The sequence below is a fragment of the Solanum dulcamara genome, chromosome 6 (assembly GCF_947179165.1).
Source record: "Solanum dulcamara chromosome 6, daSolDulc1.2, whole genome shotgun sequence".
Lineage (NCBI taxonomy): Eukaryota > Viridiplantae > Streptophyta > Magnoliopsida > Solanales > Solanaceae > Solanum > Solanum dulcamara.
Window position 1 is genome coordinate 43,801,688 of NC_077242.1, and position 17,285 is coordinate 43,818,972.

The 17,285-nt window shown below is 39.1% G+C and overlaps 1 pseudogene; it reads left to right on the forward strand.

Moving 5' to 3' along the window:
• The first annotated feature begins 11,295 nt into the window (after nucleotides 1-11,295).
• LOC129893610 (5S ribosomal RNA) lies at nucleotides 11,296-11,413 on the forward strand (annotated as a pseudogene).
• The last annotated feature ends 5,872 nt before the right edge of the window (nucleotides 11,414-17,285 follow it).

Here is a 17,285-nt window from a genome sequence, read left to right on the forward strand (position 1 = left end):
TTCATCAGGTTTAAAAGTAGGTGTCCATGTCTGCATCCTCATGAGTTAGCCCTCTATGGTCATTCTTTGTTTGGTCCAAAAAGTATTGTAATCTAACTCATTGTCCAAGTCAATGTAGACATGTCAAGCATTGAAATGAGCAATTTTGACACCTCTTGAGAGCTGAGTTTGAATGATAAAGATCCTTCTTATCAACTCTATCTTTAGCATAGTGTGGGTAAATTTGCCAACCAAGGTGTATTTGCATCTTTGAGCTAGTTTGTGCATGAAGTCTTCTTTTTCAAAAAACACAGCAGGCAGGCCTTGTTTGGTTGTGTATTCAGGGGTGGCTAATTCAATAGGAGCCTCATTCTTTGCTTGATTATTTCTGAGTTTGGCAGCAAAGGTCTGAACTACAGTGTAAAGGGCAGGCTGAGGGACCTGGTCCTTTAAGTTGGGAAAAATATTTTTCTGGGGGTTTTGGTTATTGGTATTTGGTTGAGGTTGGGTATTGACTGATTTAGTTCCAACATGTTTAGGACCAACATTAGCAGAGCTGCTGGGCACCTTAGGTTGACTAGTCTGAACCTGGATGTCAAAATTACTAGACACCTTAGGGAAGCTATTGTGGGTGGTGGTAGGCTGTTGAGTGTGTAGCTGGTTACTAGGTTGAGGAATAGAATTGTTAGGCATTTTGGTAGGAATTTTAGGGCTGCTTTTAGAATTGATTTTGGTATGATCAGTGCCCTGCAAGAAGTTACCTACAGCATTACCAAGGATTACATTTGCATGAGGTTGCAAATGAACTCCACTGGATTTCAAATTGGCAATCTCAGAGTATATCAAGTTGGAAGGATTGGTCTTACCTTGGAGGTCTACAACATTAGCACTGTTACATTATTGTAAAGTTCCTGATGCATGTTTATCATTTTTGGAAAAAGGATGCATCGACTTTGCATTATCAATTGTGTGCATATCATCCTTTAGCTGATTGAATTGATTATATTGTTGATATTGGTCTTGAACCAATATGTGTTCTTCAGCTTGATTATTAGTGAAAATGTGCATATCACCTTGACGAGTGTCTCGACGACTTTTTGAATTTGAATTTGTTGTTGATGATTCGAGACACCTCTTGTGGCTGGGAAGTTGCGCATTGCCCTTAGGGACATTTTAGATTTGATCTTGTGACAAATGGTTCGCCGGAGCTCCAGTACCGGTACTCTGACAGTGACCCTGTTGATTTGGCAAATTCGAGAGGATTTGATTCCTTCTCTAGTGTTTGTGAGTTGCTGAAACTTATTTTCATTAGGATGTAGTCCAATAACTTGAACATTATCCAAATACGAAACTTGAACATTTTTTGCAAAAAACTCGACTATGGCACCTCCAGTAGCACCAAATTTGAAATTTGAATTGCTGGGCATATATTCAAGAGAGTTCACCTAGTGGGGTGTATTTGTATCATTAAAACGCCCCATTTTACATTGGTTTCCACCTGAAAATGTCGCCTAAGCTCCGTCAACCTCGCCAGTACCATTGTCCCCAAGTCCATTTGGGTTGAAATTTTGGTGGTAGGAGCGCCATGAGGTGGGGAACAAACCCCAGGGGGTCCACCATCTCGAATGTCGCCGGAGCCCCTTCGAATATAAAGGCGCAACTCCGGCGACTCTACGATGTTTCTCTCAGGAGTCGCCTGATCTGTGCTCTCAAATGGTACGGTGGTTTGATCCATTTTTGGACGGTATATAGTCCAAACGATAAGGAATCATCTACCACAACTCTTGATACTCGAATCAAACCATGTTTCAAGATTAGCTGATTACTAACAAATATCATACTTGTATGCCATAGTTCTTCAACATAATACCATTTAATGATAGGAAAACCATGGAACTGCTATATAGGTCATTGTAAGGGGACTTTAGCACAACTTGGTAGCTGACTCTGATGGGCAAAAAGCAAAACCCAAAAAGGCGAGGGTACCAATTGATGTCATCTAAAGAAGGCAAGAAGTAATATATGAGGTGGAAGATGTCACAACATGACCTTGGCTACAAGACTCACTTTGCACTTCCTGGACAGATAATTCTATATGGAATGTTATACGTAGATTAACAAGATCAGCCCATGTTCCTCCAATAAAAGACTACCTACTCAGCCGGGATGGTGTGAAATTATAGGTCTAGAGGGGGTAGGACCTTACAGAGTTCCCATAGCTATGGTACTAGACGAAGGAGCCCAAGTTACAATTAACTACCGAAGATCAGTTTACAAAGAGATTGGGAAGACAAATAGGTCTTCGTACACCATTTTACCCTCAGACTAATGGGCAGACTAAGTTTACTAGCTAAACATTAGATGATATGTTGCGGGCCTATACAATTGACTTCAAAGGTAGCTCGGACAATTGCCTACCACCTATCAAAAGTACTTATGATATTAACTATCATTCTAGTATCCAGATGGCCCCGTACAAGACTTGGTATGGTGGATAGTGTAGGTCGCCAATTGATTGGTTTGATGGTAGTAAAACATGACTAGTACGCTCAGATGTGGTTTAATAAGTGGTATAGAAGGTGAAGCTTATTCGGGAGAGATTATTAGCAGCTCTGAGTCGACATAAGTCATATATGGATAATCCACATCAATCTTTGGAGTTTTAAGTTATAATTAAACACTCTCAAAAGTGTCATCAACAGAGAAAGTGCTGAGAGCTAGCAATAAAGAGGACCTTAGTCCGAGATGCATTGGCTCTTATCAGATCCTCTGTCAAATAGGCAAGGTTGCCTGCGAGTTGGACTTACCGGCGGATCCAAAAGAAGTACATCTGCTCTTCTAAGTATCGATGCTTCGCAAGTGTGTTGGTGATCCATCTCGAGTATATTCCAAAGAGGATATCCAGGTCACAGAGGAGTTATCCTACGAGAAGCAATCCGTCGCCATCCTGGATCGGTGGAGTAGGGGGTGGTAAATTGATGACGTAGCTTCCGTCAAGGTTTTATGGAGAAATGAGAGTTGCGAAGAAATGACCTGGGAAGCTGAAAGGGAAATGAAGCATAAGTATCCGTACCTATTCTTTATGTCTACAGGTAATCCCAACCTTTGGAACTTTGTTATTGATTGTTCGGTGAAAGTATGTGGTATTACGATGGAATAGAGAAACTCTCTTCATAGTTGGTATAAGATCTTGAGGAGGGTTTTGGTTCACATTCGAGGACGAATGTTCTAAAGGGGGAAGGATGTTACACCCTATACTTTTATACTGTCACAACCCAACCCCATAGGCCGTGATGGGTGCCCGAACTGGGCTCACATATATCCCTACTCTCTGTAAGTAAATCTGTCTCTTGTTTAAGTTATAGCACATCAACAGGCAGGATAACATACAAGCCGACGAGGCTTATCATAGGCACCACTATACATACATGCATATACAACCCATACACAACCCATATACATGTCCACAAACCTCTAAGAGTAAGAACAGTAACATAAGGTGGGACAGGGCCCCTGCCATACACGTGAACAGATAAATATATACATCACAGGTTAATACCAAAACTAGGCTCCGGCACAATATAGCGCTTCTAAACTGCTGAGTGGAACTCCTACGCTGATAGATCCCCAAAGTCTATATCTGCACCTGCAGGCATGAATGCAACCCCCTCAAGAAAGGAGGGGTCAGTGAGTTTTTCATGTTATTGCATTATCATTTCCTCATAAAGCATACCCGACCCTTTAGTGAGGGACTCGGTGTATAATGTAGTGAATTGCGCACGATTATGTAACTAGCCTGGGACTCGGTGATAAAAGGGTTACCGTATACACAAGTGGAGTAGTGACTAACCATATGTATTTTAGATCGTATTTGAGACTCGATGGAATACTCAAAATGTTCTATCACTTAAAAACTAAGACAAGAGTCATGTCAAGTACCTTTTGATTTCCACTATGGATTAGGTCAAAATGGAACTTTTGGAATCATATTCCCGTATCAAGTCATCATCAAATATCTTTTAGGAATCAAGAAGGTTGCTATCCTAGTGGATTTAACAAGAGGAACGTTTTTGGAATCGTACACGCTTCATTTATTTTTTTTCATAAAGATCAAGTCAAAAAGAAAGGAAGATTAGCTTTACATACTTACTACTTCCCAATGAATAGAAAAAATTGAGAAGCAATAGCTCAATTATTGAAAGAGTTCCAACATTAGAGGATGAGTAAGAAACACTTAGGAATGGAGTAACCTCTGAGATTGTATCATCTTTTACGTACATCTAGGACATGCCAAAAGAAGAGAAAGAATAAGCTTTACATACTCTCTACTTTTCCTCATAGAGTCATCATATGCATATATCGTACCCGTCCTGTCATGGCTCGGTGAATAATTATAGCATAATAGTATCATAATTATATCAAAAGCATAACAAGAGGAAATAAGGATAGCTCTATTTACTCATGCCAAAGGCATACCAAGAGAAAGGAGATAACGACACATACTTACTACTCTCCATCATATAGAAGCCTTGAGAGGCAATAACTCAACTAGTATAGGAATTCTACCATCGAGAAGTGAATAAGACTTATGAGTCATACTTGGGGTTATATGAATGGAATTATCCCCACATTTTGTATATCAATCACTTAAGGCTAAGACATGCCAGGAGAAAGCTGCACATACTTTTTTTGGGATTAATTGAAATCTGGATTGCCTTAATACCTACTTAACCTATTTGATATGAAAGTAATACTATGATTAATAGCTTTTCACTTTCCAATATCCCACTCTACACCCAAGTACCCTCGACTAGTTTGTTACTAGTTCTGATGCTACCAAAAATAGGGCATCATTTCTCCTGTATCTTCAACATCCCTAAGGTTTGATCTTGGCCACAGTGCCAACAACCATACAAAAAAAAAAACCAGAAGCATATATACAAGTAAACCACCTCAACATTACATAATACAACTCCAAACAACTAGCTCAAAACTACAATAGGAAAATAGAGTTATTAATCTTTATTTCACAAAATATTTAACCATACCAAACATAGGTTCGTGTGGCTGAACACAGAAGAACCCACACACTTTTTGAAACACTTTAAATCCCTGCAACATGCAACACAACCAGCTGCACCCGCAACACCACAACAACAACCCACTACTTGACTTCGATTTAGCTATAACAACTTCAATTTAGTTTATTTCTAACGTCAAGCATCCTTATACAATTTTTTCCACTTCCAACCTTATTTAATATATGTAACATACCTTATAACAACATCATAATCCCCAATTTGAAAGGGAATCCCTTACCTTGCCCGAAACTCGTCAAACTCGTCTAAACTAGCCTTGAAAGTTCCTTTAGTGCAACTAAAACTTTGTGGCTATTTGATATCCTTTTGGGGCTACTTGAAACCATTAATTTATATTAATAACATCTTCATACCCTTGTTGTATACTCTATATAATTATTTTATAGAACAAATTCGGAGAACTCACCTTTTTCTCCCCAAAACTGTAGCCCTCTTTCTCTAGATTCAAGTTTTCTCTTGTCTTCTTCTTTCTAGAATTTTCTTTTGATAAATATGAACTAAAAGATAAGGATGCGCTAAAAGTCATCAAACATACATATATAGTCTACTTTAGGGGGTGACTCATGTCAACTCCTAAGTGGTGACGCATGTTAAGCCCTCATTGGGCCAACACACCCATTTCCTCCAATCACAGGATGCCATATGGCATGTGGGGAAGGGGTCCACCACCCTTGATCCATCTGCTTCCACGTGGCCCTCTCTCATGCTTCCATGTGACACTCTCTTATACTTCCACATGGCACTCTCTTTTCCCCTGGTAGGTTTATAATCTAATAAAACTTCACGAACCTATATAATCCTTGCTAATTAAGTTTGGTATGTACTCCAGTAGCTTAAGTATGTAAGATTTTCAAGTTGGTAGTTTACTTAAATAAGTTATGTCCTATGACTCATTATTCGGTCTCCAACTTCTTCCGAATTCTTATACCTCTATTTCCAATCTTCTCTACTATGGGGTATCACGTTCTCCTTTCCTTAGAGTTGTTTGATAGCGTTATAGATTATCCGGCTCACATGCTAACTCTTAAGAAGCTTAAGAGTTCTTAAGAAGGCTTAAGAATCTTTTAGAAGCTTTAAGAAACTTTAGAAAACCTTAAGAAACTTAAGAGGCTTACGATCCTTCCTAGAACTTAAGAGCCTTTCAAGAGACTTAAAAATGCATTCCAAAGTAAAAAATGTCACAACCCAACCCCGTAGGCCGCGGCTGGGGTCCGACCTGGACCCTCTCATGCGTATTTATCAACTACACTTAAGTTGAACCGTGTGTGATGTGATACTATATACAAAAACCCCAATAGTTTAAAACTTTTTCATGTACATGTAGCCTCTTTCACTTGTATCATATCATGAAAGGGCACGCGAGCCGACAAGGCTGCTATAACAAAAACATTCCCAATATATAGAATAGGCAACATCGAAACTAACTCACAAACAACCCATATATACATATGTCTACAGACCTCTAAGAATAGTAACAACAACATATGGCGGGACAAGACCCCAGCCGTACCCCTGAATGTACAAATATACACATTAAGTGACCAGCATCAAAATTTAGGCTCCAGAACAGTAAAGCACTCCGACACAGCTGAGAGGAACTCCTACGCTGATGGATCTCCAGAATAAACATCTGTACCTGCGGGCATGAAACGTAGTCCCCTCAAGAAAAGAGGGGTTAGTACGATATATGTACTGAGTATGTAAAGAATAACACATCGTAACTGAGATCATAACTGAAATAGGGATGTAGGGGATAAGTATAACAATTAACAATTTACTGTACCTGCACCTTAGGACACGTGATCCTATACACCATCATATACTGTGCCCGGCCCTCTAGTGAACTCAGTGTCATTATCATTACTTCATAATCACAAATTATCATGTCATAATGCATTTCATTTCATCATATTATCGTATACGGTATCATACCATCGTATACGATATCATTTTATCATGTATATCATCGTATTATACCCGGTTCACTACGGGGCTTAGGGTCACAATGTATTAATTTAATCTCATATGCATGCCTACATAAAGTATCCGGCCCTTTAGTGAGGGACTCGGTGAATGGAGTGGTGTACGTCTATAGCGTACCATCATAATATACATATGTACCCGGCCCTCTAAGGAGGGACTCGGTATTCCTTCCTTATTTCACCACATATACTATCATATTACTGCCGGCTCGGGACTCGGTGAATAATCGTATCTTCATAACATATAACATATATCATACCTCACGTACGGCATCGTCTCCTCGTGCGTGGAACTATACACATCCGGCCCGGGACGCGGTGAAAGAAGCAGTAACACTGTGCACGATAACATATCCCGGCCCATCATGGGACTCGAGGAAGGATGGGTTATAGTATGCACGAGTAGAGTAGTGAGAAATCATATGCAACTAAGTCATTATCTAAGACTCGATGAAACAGTCAAGTGAACCGTCACCTGAAGACTGGGGGAGTAATTATCCGAGGTATCCCTTTAGATATCATTAGGAGTTACATCAATTGGGGCCTCAGGAATCACAGACATACATCAAGACAATGCCACCTAGCTTATGCAAACAGAAACATGGTTTATGCAATCAAAGACACGATTATGAAATCAGAGATAATTATGCAATCAGAGACACAGTTATCTAGTCAAAGACTCAACTTATGCAATCAAACACATTTACCATTTCAGAGCCTTTAAAAAGAGAGGAGTTGGTACCTTCACTTACTATTCATTATATAGCAGGCTCAGGAATAATGGTTTGACCACTTTCAGACTCTTAATGTTCAGGAGTGATTACAAGTCACGAGTTACACTTAGAGCTCGTAAATAGAATTACCTCTAAGCCTATATCATATACCATTTCACTTAAAGTTAAGACATTCCAAAGGAAAGAAGAAATAGGCTTTACATGTACTAGTTTTCATCACATAGAAAACAAAAAGGCAATGACTCAGCTATTGCAGAAGTTCTAATACCAAGAAGTAAACAAGAGTCTCGACTCATACTCAAGGCTTTACGAATGGATTGAATCCCAAATATCATATACATATCATTTATAGCTTATATCTAAGACATGCCAAAAGAAAAGAAGAATAGCTCTACATATCTACTCCAAAAGCACGCCAAAGGAAAGCTTCACATACCTTGTATGGACTTCTCTTAATCACGTCCACATCGTTGTCCTCGAAACCTATTTAACATGGAAGTAATGTAAGTATTAACAACCTTGGACTTTTCAGCAACTTAGACTACCCACGAGTATTCATAACATTCATCCCTTCGCTCGCCTTCTCGGCTAGTTCCTTAACTAGTTAGGATGTTAACGAAAATCGGGCAGCACCTCCCCTATAATGTGCCCTATCCGAATTGCCAACCATGTCCTTAGCACCTGCATCCAACCAAAAATGCAACCACCAACCCATACATATACATATTATGACCAAAATTACACAATATAAACCCCCAACAATTCACTCAAAACTAAAATACCAAAATTAGAGTTTTTAATCTTTCTTTCGCGAATTCTTTAATTGCAAAGCGGAGGGTCATGTGGCTGTAACCAGAAGCTCCCACACCTAATTTAGAGAACTTTTAGACCATGCAACATGCCTCAACACAACCAGCAGCAGCCCCCCACGCGCATAACACCTTATTTCGACAACAACTTAACTATAGCGATTCTAAATTCGTTTATTTCGAACGCCGAACTTTTCAAACCTTTTACCCAACTTCCAGCAGCCCATAAGGTGTGTAATACACCCTAATTTAACATCATAAACTTCAAATTAGAGGGGAAGAACTTACCATTCCCGAAATTGACTAAAACTTGCCGAAATCGTGCCTCGGAATTTTATTTACGTGCTGAATCGTTGTGGCAGCTTGCTGTCTGATTTTTGCTGCACAAAATCCTAATTTTATACTACTAATACTTCCATATCATTGTATTATACGCTAATTAATTAATTTACGGAACGAAAACGGGACTTACCTATTTTGCTCCCAAAGCCGTCGCAATTTTCTCTCCTTAGCTTTAGGTTTTTTTTGTTCACGTTGCTGCTGGAAATTTTGATGAACAAGCTGAATTTTGAGATACATATCACTTATATGGGTGGTCCCAAGGGGTGACACGTGTCAGCCACTAAGGATGACACGTGTCAAGCCATGATTGGCCACCGTGTCATGCTGCCAATTAGGGGCTGCCACGTGGCAGCGGGGGTCCACCTCCCCCAAGCAGCTGCATCACCTACTTGACCCTTAGTAGGTGCATCACCTGCTTGCTTGAGGTGCTTCCATGTGTCGCTCCTCCATTGGCTTCCACGCGTCGTCTTTTTCCCTTCCTCGCGGGTTCATAATCTCGTCTTACTTTAAGAGCTCATGTAATCCGAACTACGTAAGCTTGGTATATCCTTAAGCAACTTAAGTATATAAGACTCTTAACTTAGTGTCTTACGTAGGTAAATTGAGTCCTACGACTCATTTCTTAGCCTCCAACTCTTTCCGGATTCTTATGACTCTATCTCTAACCTCCCTTCTCGCGAGGTATCACAATCTTCTTTCCTTAGAGTTGTTTGATAGTGTCGTAGCTTATCCGGCTCACATGATAGTGTCTAAGGAACTCAAGAAGGCGTTCCGAGCTCAAGAGTGCGGGGTGTAACAAAAAAGTATGGGTTGTAACATCCTTCCCCCATTTAGTACATTCGTCCTCGAATGTGAACCAATACCTTCCTTAAGATCTTATACAGATTATATGGAAATTCCTATCTTTGGAATAACACATACTTTCATCAAGCTATCATTATCAGAGTACCAAAGGTTGGGATTACCTATAGCGTAAGGAGTAAGTATGAATACTTGTGTTTTATTTCCTCCTCCGCTTCCCAGGTCATCTCTTCAGAATTTTTATTTCGCCATAATACTTTGATGGAAGCTATGTACTTATTTCACAATCTTCTACTTCTCCAACTCAGGATGGCGATAGGTTGCTTCTCATAGGATAACTCCTCTATGACCTGGATACCCTCTATGGGATATACTCGGGTTATATTACTAATATACTTGTAAATAATTAATACATAGAAGACTGGATGTACCACTTCCAAATTTGCTAGTAAGTCTAGCTCATAGGTAACCTTGCCTATTCAGCAGTGGATCTGATAAGGTCAATGTATCTGGGACTAAGGTCTCCTTTATTGCTAGATCTCATTACATTATCTGTGAATGACACTTTTGAGAGTGTTTAATTATAACTTGAAACTCTAAAGATCAACGTCGATTATCCGCGTATGTCTTATGCCGACTCGGAGCTGCTAATAATCTCTCCTGAATAAGCTTCACCTTCTATACCACTTATTGAACCACATCTAGGTGTATTACTCGTGTATTACTACCATCAAACTAATCAATTGGGGACCTATACTATCCGCCATACCAAGTCTCATACGGGGCCATCTGGATATTAGAATGATAGTTAATATCATAAGTACTTTTGACAGGTGGTAAGCAATTGTCCGAGGTACCTTTAGAGTCAACCATATAGGCCCGCAACATATCATCTAACATTTATCTAGTAAGCTTAGTCTGTCCATCAGTCTGAGGGTAAAATGGTGTATTAAGACCTATCTATCTTCCCAATATCTTTGTAAATTGATCTTTGGAAGTTAACTATAACTTGGGCTCCTTCATCTAAGACAATATTTATGGGAACTCCATAAGGTCCTACCACCCTCTTGACCTATAATTTCACACCATCTCGGCTGAGAAGGTAGTCTTTGATTGGAGGAACACGGGCTGATCTTATTAATCTGTGAATAATATTCCATATAGAATTATCTGTCCAGGGAGTGCAAAGTAAGTCTTGTAGCCAAAGTCATGTTGTGGAATCTTCGACCTCGTATATTAATTCTTGCCTTCTTTAGATGACATCAACTAGTACCCTCGCCTTTTTGGGTTTTGCTTTTTGCCCATCAGAGTCGGCTATCAAGTTGTGCTGAATTCTCACACAATGAACTGTATAGCCATTTCATGGTTTGCCTATCATTAACTGGTATTATGTTGAAGAACTATGGCATACAAGTACGCCATCTATTAGTAATCAACTAATCCTAATTGCTTTGCTTAAGCCCTTTTTTAATTCCCTTCACGTAACTTATAACATTCTAGATACATAATCTCATATCGTTGCTTTGCTGCTAGTTCCGATTCCTCCATCTTATGCGATCATAGCAGCACTAACGCACCGGATCCCACCGGAATTTCAAAGTTAAACGTGCTTGGTCGAGAGTAGTACTAGGATGGGTCACCCTCGAGAAGTCCTCGTGTCACGTTCCATTGCAATCCTTCTAATAATGTGCGAAGGCACACAACCTAGCCTAGGATTTACCTCAACATCTTCTTGCTAGTCGTCATGCTTTGCCTTGCCCTCTCCTCTTTTATCTTACAATCGGTACCGGGGTAGATCTTTAGTTCCACCACAACCATGTCTTAAATCTCCCGTAGTACTAATTCCATTTCGATAGTTTGGCTTAACCTCTCTTTGCATCTCTCTATAACGTGTCCAAAACATCATAACTATATTGTCCTTCTTGAACCCTTACTCCTTTTCTCATGTACTTACTCACTTGTCCCTAAACGTAACACATACATATTCATAGGTTTCATAACCATTCTGATACAACTTGTATGAGGTGGACATAGTATTTTTATTTCCTGGATCATTCTATTGTATTTATCTTATTTACATTGAAACTAGTTCGTCCCATCTTATCATACTTCTTTATCTTCCTTTATTCACTATTTTCTCTTCTTGCCTCCTATCATCGAAGGTTTTCTGTTCTATTTACTTGGTTATTTATCCATCGCAACATCATTTGCGACCAACTATGTAGCCAACATTTTGGCTTTTGACCTACCATGGTATCGTTATCCTTCATACGATCTCTTGAGTTATTCGATACCATTTCCTAGTCGTACCTTTTCCTTTTTATACATACCCATCTTCTAACATTATGTCATGCAGGGTCTTGTAAAAAACTTCTTAACACTGCCTTAAATACCATGTTGACTTCTACCCAATTATTGGTGGTTTTCAGACCTTCCTAACTGGTTTCATCCAGGGATCTTATTGAAGTTTAAGCATTCATGTCAAATATATTTTAGTGTCCATTGTTTCTATCTCACCCTTGCATTTCTCTTAGCCGCTTCCCCCTTTTAAGTACTTATACCTTTATCCGCTTATACCTTGCTCTATGTCTCTATGTCAAGTCTCAAATTTGTCCAATCTCGTCTCCCCATCTACTTGGTACTATATCACACACATGTCTTTCTTTACAAATTATAACGTGATTATCCACGTGTGAAGCCTTAACTAAATCATGAGGTGATGAGAGCCTTCCCATACATAATGTGATATCTCATCTACAACTCATCCAATGCCACATTCTCCTTATTTTTATCAAAGGTTAATTCACACGTATAGCCGTTCCTATTTTAATTAGGCAACACTTGTATTCTGATGATGATTATCCAAGGTTCTCTCAGAGTAGTAGCTTTATCCCAACCTATATCCTTTGTTTCTTGGGGTGAACGTAAGTTGCACCATTTATTCCTTAAGTTTGCCATCTTTGTCTCTTAAGGGTTCTATTATTTTTGGGGCGACGTTGTGTGCACGTATCATTCCTTTATACCTTTTGCCTCTTGCCCTTACTGTGTACCCAACACAGGTTTTTAATCTAGTCAAAACATACCATGTGCGCCTTACTAGCGGTCTTACCTTATCCCCGTATTGTTGTACCACACCTTTAAACTCATACTTGCATATTCAATTCATGATATCTATCTGGGGTGCTTCTTTTCGAATTTCCTCCCATATATTCCATCTTCAATTAGTTGGTGAAGGGCTAATAAAGTGTTATCCTGAAGCATATTCCAATCATCACTAGCAGGGAACTAAAATCCAATGAGCATCCCAATGCTCCTTAGTGCTTGACTCACATAGACTCCCTCTAGATCTATTCTTGAGTCGTGAACAACTTATCTTGTCCTCAAATAATAGTTGAGGGTTCTGTACTTTCCAACAAGAATGAAACTCCATCATCAGTCATCTTGCCCCTCAACATGATCTTTCCCTAAGGCAAAATACAGCTGAAGATACCTTAGTCTGAACTTTGCTGCTCAGATAGGCTCTTGTTTCTCCGAAATAAAATTCCCCAAGTAAAATGGGTGCCCCTTATGGATGACCTGGAGGGTACCTTTACAGCTTTAGTTCAATATAATAGGGGTACTTGGTATCAACTTCCAAGGAATATTAAGAATCTATATTTCATTCCCCTTTTTTTTTGTTCTTTGAAAATTTCGGCAGAGTTTCCTCTATACTCCTTAGTATCACCAAAACCTGTACGCAGGAAATACCAATAATGCCTCTCAGGGCCAACATATATATATATTAATATCATATCACAGCCACACAGGGCTTTCAATATAATCTCATATCGCATCCACATAGGGCCTTTAATATCAATAATAGTATGAAAAGGATGAACTTACCTCATGTGTCCAACTCAACCTGCATCTATTATACTTTTCGATCTACTTTCCTTTCAGTTTTCGACTTTAAGTTTCAATCATGTTTCAATAACTTACCAAAAAGATATCTTTCGTGTCCTTGCTTACCGGCGTGCTTTGTAACTTCTAATGTCGTCAATTAATTCCTCTGGTTGATATGTCCTTCTGCTAAAGTCCAAGGTTAATATAAAGAGTTTTTCTATGACTCAGATCTATAGCACGATCTTAGATATGAAAGAAAGGTAACATCCTAAATGCCTTGTAGCCTCCTATTTATAGATGTGGAGCGTAACACATCGATAAACAAGACTCTACTAGACATGGTCTGTAGAAATTCCAAGGAAGGACCACTCTGATACCACTTTTGTTATGATCCAACCTCGTAGACCATGATGGGTTCCCAAACTAGGCACTCACTATATCCCTGCTATTTGTAAGTAAATCTGTCCCCTGTTTAAGTTATAGCACATCAACAGGCAGGATAACATATAAGCCAGCGAGGCTTATCATAGGCACCATTGTACATACATGCATATACAACCCATACACAACCTACACATATGTCCACAGACCTCTAAGAATAAGAACAATAACATAAGGCAGAACAGGGCACCTGCCGTACCCGTGAACAAATAAATATATACATCGAGAGTTAATACCAAAACTAGCCTCTAGCACAATGGAGTTCTTTTGAACTGCTGAGTGGAACTCCTATGCTGATGGATCCCCAAAGTGTATATCTGTACCTGCGGGTATGAACGCAGCCCCCCTGAGAAAGAAGAGGTCAGTTGGACATATGTACTGAGTATGTAAAGCATAGACATCCTAAGGAAATTATAGGTTGCGTAGGGATGCAGGGGAATGTATAACATTTAACCATTTACCATTATCGCATCGTATAAAAGAAAGTCATACATATTACCATCATGTACTGTGCCCGACCTATTTTGGGGACTCGGTGTATCATCTACATCATTCTATCATCATATGCACATATATATTATTAGCGACATGGAATATATAGCCCGATCCATGTATATAATAAGTACATGCCGAGGAACATACTACCCGATCTACATATACAGTAATGCCGAGGAACGTTCGGTCCGATTCAGATATCATATAGTAATGCCGAGGAACGTTTGGTCTGATCCAGATATCATATATACATACGTACCCGTCCCTCTAGTGAGTGACTCGGTGAATCATAACTATAAGACCATTATAGGGTCCGGCGCCATTACCACCTTATCACATCACATCATCATACATATATATATACATACATACCTGGCCCTCTAGTGAGGGACTTGGTGAGTTGTTCATGTCATTGCATTATCATTTCCTCATATAACGTACCCGGCCCTTTAGTAAGGGACTCGATGGATAATGCAGTGAACTGTGCATGATTACGTACCTAGCCCGGGAATTGGTGATAGAAGGGTTACCATATACACAAGTAGAGTAGTGAGTAACCATATGCATTTTAGATTGTATTTGAGACTTGATGGAATACTCAAAATGTGTTATCACTCAAAAACCAAGACAAGAGTCATTTCAAGTACCTTTTGATTTCCACTATGTATTAGGTCAAAATGGAACTTTTGGAATCATATTCCCGTATCAAGTCATGATCAAATATCTTTTAGGAATCAAGAAGTTGGCTATCCTAGTGGCTTTAACAAGAGGAACTTCCTTGGAATCGTATACACTTCATCTATTTGTTTTATAAAGATCAAGTCAAAAAGAAAGGAAGAATAGCTTTACGTACTTACTACTTCCTAATGTATAGAAAAACTTGAGAAGCAATAGATCAATTATTGAAAGAGTTCCAACATTGGAGGATGAGTAAGAAACACTAAGGAATAGAGTCACCTCCTAGATTGTATCATCTTTTACGTACATCTAGGACATGCCAAAAGAAGAGAAAGAATAAGCTTTACATACTCTCTACTTTCCCCCATGTAGTCATCATATGCATATATCGTACCTGGACTGTCATGGCTCAGTGAATAATTATAGCATAATAGCCTCACACTTATATCAAAAGCATACCAAGAGGAATGAAGGATATCTCTATATACTCATGCCAAAGACATGCCGAGAGAAAGGAAATAACGCCACATACTTACTACTCTCCATCATATAGAAGCCTTGAGAGGCAATAACTCAACTAGTATAGGAATTCTACCTTCGAGAAGTGAATAAGAATTATAGTCATACTTGGGGTTATATGAATGGAATTATCCCCACATTTCGTATATCAATCACTTAAGGCTAAGACATGCCAGGAGAAAGCTGCACATACTTTTTTTGGGATTAATTAAAATCCGGATTGCCTTAATACCTTCTTAACCTATTTAATATGAAAGTAATACTACGATTAATAGCTTTTCACTTTCCAATATCCCACTCTACACCCAAGTACAAATAGGAATTATTTCCTTATCCATTACCCTCGACTAGTTTGTTACTAGTTCTAATGCTACCGAAAATCGGACAACATTTGCCTTGTAACTTCAACATCCCCAAGGTTTCAACTTTGCTACTGTGCCAACAAACATACCAAAAACAACAACAAGAATCATATATACAATTAAACCACCTCAACATTACACAATAAAACTCCAAATAACTAGCTCAAAACTACGATACAAAAATAGAGTTTTTAATCTTTATTTCATAAAATCTTTAACCATACCAAATGGAGGGTCGTGTGGCTGAAACCATAAGAACCCACACCCTTTTTAAAACACTTTAAATCCCTGAAACACGCAACCCAACCAGCTTCACTCGCATCACCACAATGACAACCCACTACTCGACTTCGATTTAGCTATAACCATATCTGTTTAGTTTGTTTCTAACGTCAAGCATACTTATGCAATTTTTCCCCTTGAAACCTTATTTAAGACATTTAATATACCTCATAACAACATCATAAGAACTTATTTGAAAGGGAAGCCCTTACCTTTCCTGAAACTCGTCAAACTCGTCAAAACTTACCTTGGAAGTTCCTTCAGCGAGACTAAATCTTTGTGGCCGTTTGCTATCCTTTTGGGGCTTCTTAAAACCATATATTTACATTAATAACACCTTCATACCCTCTTGGTAGACCCTATATAATTAATTCATGGAACTAAATCAGAGAACTCACCTTTTTCTCCCCAAAACTGTAGCCCTCTTTCTCTAGCTTTAAATTTTCTCTTCTCTTCTTCTTTCTAGAATTTTCTTTTGATTAAAATGAAATAAAAGATAAGGATGGGATAAAAGTCATGAAACATACACATATAGTCTACTTTAGGTGGTGACATGTGTCAAGCCCTAAGTGGTGACATATGTCAAGCCCTAAGTGGTGACATGTGTCAAGCCCTCATTGGGCCAACACACCCCTTTCCTCCAATCACAGGCTTCCATGTGGCATGTGGGAGGGGGGGCGGTCCACCACCCTTGATCCAACTGTTCCACATGTCACTCTATCATGCTGCCACATGGCACTCTCTTTTCCCTCTCGTGGGTTTATAATCTCATCTAACTTTACGAACCTATGTAATCCTTGCTACATAAGCTTGGTATGTACTCCAGTAGCTTGTTTATGTAAGATTTACAAGTTGGTAGCTTACATAAATAAGTCGTGTC